The sequence below is a fragment of the Mastomys coucha genome, unplaced genomic scaffold (assembly GCF_008632895.1).
Source record: "Mastomys coucha isolate ucsf_1 unplaced genomic scaffold, UCSF_Mcou_1 pScaffold4, whole genome shotgun sequence".
In the NCBI taxonomy this organism is placed as follows: Eukaryota; Metazoa; Chordata; class Mammalia; order Rodentia; family Muridae; genus Mastomys; species Mastomys coucha.
The window spans coordinates 21,322,735-21,329,039 of record NW_022196910.1 but is presented as its reverse complement, the minus strand read 5'-3'; positions in this window follow the sequence as shown (position 1 = coordinate 21,329,039).

Here is a 6,305-nt window from a genome sequence, read left to right as displayed (position 1 = left end):
ATGTTTTCTTATGTGGCAACAGACAGGATATGATACTTCTATTCCCCCTAAGTGAGTGAATGCTGAGTCTGAGAGCAGGGCAAAGCATTATCAGAAATCAACTCAAGCCAGCTGGGCAAAGAAGCGTGAAGCACAGTAACTACAAGCATCGAGTTTAGTGTAAAAGAACTGATGTTTATGGGCGGAGGATTATTTTTTTGCCTGCATGCAGTACCCATGGTAGCCAGAAGAGGGTGTTGGATCACAGGGATCTACAGGCATGGAGGATTGTGAGCTGCTCTGTGGGTACTGGAAATCGAACCCAGGTCCTCTGGAAGGGAACCCATTGCTCTTAACCACTAAGCCATCCCTTCAGCCTGATAGTTCCCTTTTGGAATATTCTCCTCTTCTGTTCCTTTCATATTCCCTTACTTATATTCCAGCTGTATTTGTTCCTCTTTCCAATTATGTATGTATGTATGTATGTATGTATGTACATATGTATGTATGTATATGAGTGCTCTATCTGTATGTATACCTGCATGCCAGAGGAGGGCATCAGATCCCCTTATAGATGGTTGTGAGCCACCATGTGGTTGCTAGGAATTGAACTCAGGACCTCTGGAAGAACAGCCAGTGTTCTTAACCACTAAGCCATCTCTCCAGGCCCCATCTCCTTTTTTTTTTTCTCTTGGCTTTTGAAACAGAGGTTTGTTTGTTTGGTTGGTTTGTTTTGTTTTTAAAGATTTATTTATTATATGTAAGTACACTGTAGCTGTCTTCAGACATACCAGAAGAGGGCATCCAATCTCATTACAGATGGTTGTGAGCCACTGTGTGGTTGCTGGGATTTGAACTCAGGACCTCCAAAAGAACAGTCAGTGTTCTTAACCACTGAGCCATCTCTCCAGCCAAGACAAAGTTTCTTTCTACATATCCCAAATTGGCCCAAACTCTTGATCCTCCTGCCTCAGCCTCCAGTGTGCTTGCATTACAGGGATGGCCAAGTCTCTGCCTTGCTTGGCACTCTTTCTGCTAGGGTTTTTCTGTCCCAGTTGATGGACAAATGCTGACATGCCTTAGACATTTAGTCAAGGCCCAGTTACTCTTTACCTACACCCTTATCCTGGTGTCCCTCTCTGTGCTAGACTCCATAATTAGCCCTGGTTTCCTTCTTCTTGCTTCTTGTATCCAGGTTTGAAACTGGCAGAGCATACTTCTCCTGCCCTGGACTTGGGACTTGGGACTGGGCGTAAGTAATAACTTGCTTTAGGTAGTGATCTATTGGCAGAGTTAAAGATGCATCATGAGCTTAGATAGGATCTCCCATACTTTCTCTTGCTCTCTTGGGACAGTGCCATGGGCATGGCCTGGAAGGGCTGTGTGAAACTAGGAGGATGGGAGACATACAGAAGAGAGATGTTCGCTTGACCCACAGACCTGCAGATAGAGACAGAGATGCCTAGCTAGAATGTTCAGTGTCAGATGCAGGCAGAGAGAGACTCATGCGGTCTTTTGGCACTGTCATGGTTTGAATAAGTTTAGCCCAGGGAGTGGCACTATTTGGAGGTGTGGCCTTGTTGGAGTAGGTATGTGTCTGTGGGTGTGGGCTTTAAGACCCTCATCCTAGCTGCCTGGAAGTGAGTACTCTGCTAGCAGCCTTCAGATGAAGATGTAGAACTCTCAGCTCCACCTACACCATGCCTGCCTGGATGCTGCCATGCTTCCCACCATGATGATAATGGACTGAACCTCTGAACCTGTAAGCTATTCTCAATGAAATGTTCTTATAAGAGTTGCCTCGGTCATGGTGTCTGTTCACAGCAATAAAACCCTGAGGCAGTCTCCATCTATGCCACTAAGTGTAGGTCTCCCAGGCATGGGTACAGGCGTGAGTCAGTCAACACTCTTGTTAGCCAAGCAACTCCTAAAGAGTCTGAGAGCTACAAGTTGGCTGCCCATAGCACTCTGAGAAGCTGAAAGAGCCATGCCTTTCATAGGAGGACTCAGGCACCATAGCACCAATAAATGTGTGAGTGGAGGCTGGCCACCCTTCTAAAACAAAGAAGGCCTCTCTGAAAAGGTCATATTTAAACTTCTAGTTACACAGTGAGACAGCAGCAGCCATGGGAATAGCTGGGAGAAAGTACACTTGATAAAGGAAAGTCCCCTAAATTAGAACCAATCGAGTGTTGGAGGTGTGTATAACAAGACCAGTGGAAGCCGTGGGGTCAGAACAGGAGAGCCTTGGAGGAGTTTGGTGTTTATTCCAGGTAACCACTGGGGAAGAGGCCAGCATGACCTGAGTTACTCTTTCAAAAGATTACCCTGGCTGATAGGGGGAGAATAGGCCTAAAGTAAAAGCACAGCGGGTTGACAAAGGGGGTATTGAAGTGTTCCAAGTCAGAGACGCTACACAAGGCAGAGGACAGTGACTGAGTTCTAAATAGTTCACAGGGAGTGCACAGGGCTCGGTCACAGACTAAATATAAACGGAGACAGAAAAGAGACTCGAGAATGCCTCCTGTTTGGGGTTTGAACAAGTAGGAGGATGATTATATGGTTTACTTAGATGGGAGAAGGCAGCTTTAGGGATAACATAGTCATCTCTTGATTTTAAAAAAAATATTTATTACTACTGTTTATGTTTCAGTTTGAAATGCTTCTTAGATGCAGAATGGAGAAGCCAAGTACTCAACTGAATATTCAAGTCTGAAAGGCAAACAGGGCCAGGCCAAAGCTAAGGTCCTATATTTGGAAGTCCATACAGACAGATGGTATGATGGTTTGCTGTGGCTGCATAGCCATTCATAACACTCAGTGCCTGACTTAGGGTCTTACTGCTGTGAACAGGCACCATGACCAAGGCAACTTTTATAAGGATAACATTTCATTGGGGCTGGCTTACAGGTTCAGAGGTTCAGTCCGTAATCATCAAGGTGGAAGCATAGCAGCATCCAGGCAGGCATCGTGCAGGTGGAGCTGAGAGTTCTACATCTTCATCTGAAGGCTGCTAGCAGAATACTGGCTACCAGGCAGCTAGGATGAGGGTCTTAAAGTCCACACCTACAGTGACACACCTACTCCAACAGGGCTACACCTACTCTAACATGTCCACACCTTCTAATATACAAACCATCACAGAGACCCATCTGCCTCAGTAGCAGGTGCATGCCCATAAAGGTGGAGTTGGCTATTGTTGGGTATGCCTTCCAGTTTGGCTTATAGTTCCTTTCCCTGTCCAGTCTCTGATCCCCCAAACACTCTTTAATATAAATATATTTTATATAGTTTATAATATAACAAAATATTAATGTAACCATATATTAATATATATTCTGTATGCTAATTATGAGTTCATGTTGATTTCACAATAGCAATGAAAATTTTGTTTCTTTTGTAGTGTTTAAAATGATTCAAACGTATTCTACTGGTGTGTGTATAGCCTGCTGTTTGTCTCTCCTGGAAGGAAAGTGATGTGGGTGCAGGCCTCCTCTCCCCCACCATACTCCAGGCCTGTATTCCCAGTGCTCTGAAGTACAGTGGCACTGGCCATTGTCGTCATCATAGCAAATACCTGTTGGTTTGTGCCAGGTGCTGTTATGAATAACTTACCATATTGAAGCACCTCCTCCTCCTCCCCTTACAAGTCTAGCACATTGGAACTACTACTATTTGCTCTACTTTACAGATGAGCAAACACAGAGAGATTAATTGGCCATCCCAGAATCACACAGTAGGTAAGTGATACAACTCATATCGAAACTCAGACAATCTGGGTCTGCATTCTACGTTCTTCGCCATGCCATAGGCTAGGTTCTCTTTCTTTCCTCCTTCTTTCCTTCCTTCCTTTCTCTCTCTCCCTCTCTCTCCCTCTCTTCCCCCTCTCTCTTTCTCTTTCTCTCTCCCCCTTCCTTTCTTTTCTTTCTTTTGCCATAGCAGCTGTTCAAATAAATGTTTGCTGAGTGGTTGGATAAGCAGAAGGGAGCAGCTGGGCCTGCTTTTCTAATGTGGGGTTTGAAGAGTTCACCTACCCACCCAATTGTCTCATTTTTGGTTGCTATTGTTATGACAAGGTCTCACTATGCAGCTAGGGCTGGCCATGAACTCACAGTCCTCCTACCTTAGCTTCCTGAATGCTGAGGCCACAGGTATACACCTTCACATCCATCTGACAGATATTTGATCAGCCATGAGATCACAGGTGTACACAACAACGTTCAGCTGACAAGTATTTTGAGCATCCGTGTTATGCCAGGTCTGGTGAAATGTTCTGGAGACATAATATGAATGAACCAAATGGGATCCCCATCCTCAAGCAGCTTATGAAATTTCACAGAAGAGAATAAACCACGTTTGAAGACAAGTATATTATTAAATATTACTATTTGCTATCCAAAAATGCTTGGTTTACTTTTCTAGCCCCAGAGGACCACCTATACCTAATCCATAGGGTCCATTACCAGGTGACAGGTCTGTGATGAGGATGAGGATGTTTTCTATAGTCAGTCACACACACACACACACACACACACACACACACACACACACACACACACACATTTATGTGCATTAGTGTTTTGTTTATACATGCACCAAGAGCTTGCCTTGTGTCTTCAGAGACCAGACAAGGAGGGTGTGTTTTGTGAAACTGGAGTTACTGATGGAGGTGCTGGAAATCGAACCCAGGTCCTCTGCAAGAGCAAGCCACAAGGGCTCTTAACTGGTGTACCATCTCTCCAGCTCGGACTAAGACTTTTTAAAAAATATATTTATTTTTATTTTATGTATAAATGTGTTTTACTTATATTTATGTATGTGAGCTACATGCATGCAGGGGCTCTAGAAGACTAGAAGAGGGCATTCAACTCCCTGGGATGGGAGATACAGAGGGTTGGAAGCTGGCACCTGGGGTCTGGGCACCTATGTAAGAGCGGCCAAGTGCTCTTAGCTGCTGAGCCATCCTTCTAGCCCTTCCCCCAATTTTTAAAATTACACTTTGATTGATTGATTGATTGATTGTGTAGGTGTATGCATGTACGTACCATGGTGTGAGTGGAGGTCAGAGGACAACTTGCGTGGGTCAGTTCTTTCCTGTCATGTAGATTCCAGGAATTGGACTCAGGTGTCAGGCTTGGCAGCACAGAGCTTTGCTGAACTATCTCACTGGCTCATCAGCATGCTTTTCTCCCCTGAGATGGATGCGAACTCATTATGTCTCACCTTTTAGTAAAGGAGAATGTCCACAGGCAGGGAGATGGCTCAGTGGGTAAAGGTGCTTGTGCCTGAGACTAACTAACAAGCTGAGGATGATCCCAGAACCCATAGGATGGATGGAGAGGTTTAGTTCCTGCAGGTTGCCCTCTGACCCACACATGCATGGTGGCACGTGCACACCCAGCCACATACATATTCACGTGAACACTCATTCATGGAAACACACACACACCAAAATAAATATTTAAAAAGAAAAAGACTGAAGCTTTTGTTTGTAATGGTGACTCACTGTAGGAAGAATTATCTGGTTCATTATCCTGCGTCTTGGTCTTTGACTCAGTCCAGGAAATGATCCTGAGGACCAGAAGGAATACAGAGGCTCAAAAGGAACGGAAGTTGGCTGTCCCTGTCATCTGAGAACGTACTCATGAAGGACAAAACACTTTGTATGGTGATCAAGAGCAAAGACTGTGGGGTTCAGACCCAGTCTGTCCTTTTGCTCTGTCTATCTATCACATGGTGGCCTGTGTACTAAACTGAGCTTCCTTTGTCTTTCAAATGGGGTGACAGTTGCATCTGTGTCCGAGGTTTGCATCAAGTTGCTACCATGATGACATATTAAACCATTTTTAGGGAAGAAAGCATTTGAGGTTCAGCAAGTCTGGGCCTCTGGGTTCTTATGGATGTTGTAAATGACAACCTAGAACTCTCTTGCCCCTCAGCTTGGTAAAATGCAAAAGCTGAGAAACTGGCAAGAGGCCAGGTTCTGGTCACATTGTCATGGAGGCTTTTTCTGCAGTACTTGTAGTTCATTAACAGAGCCTCTTCCAGTCCAGAAAGCTCATCTGCTCAGTCATTGGGTCAGCTCCCCACTGGGGAGCATTGGCCTCCTGCTCATCTTTCTTGCCCTTTCAAATCATTGGAACAAGGACATACAAACTCTATATAGAAGGCAAGGGGTGCTGGGCTTGTTGGCACAGCGAGGAAAGGATGTCTCTCTGTAGAGTGTAATTGACTCTGTAGAGAGAAAGATGTCTCTCCGTAGAGTGTAATTGTCTCTGTAGAGGGAAGGATGTCTCTCTGTAGAGTGTAATTGTCTCTGTAGAGGG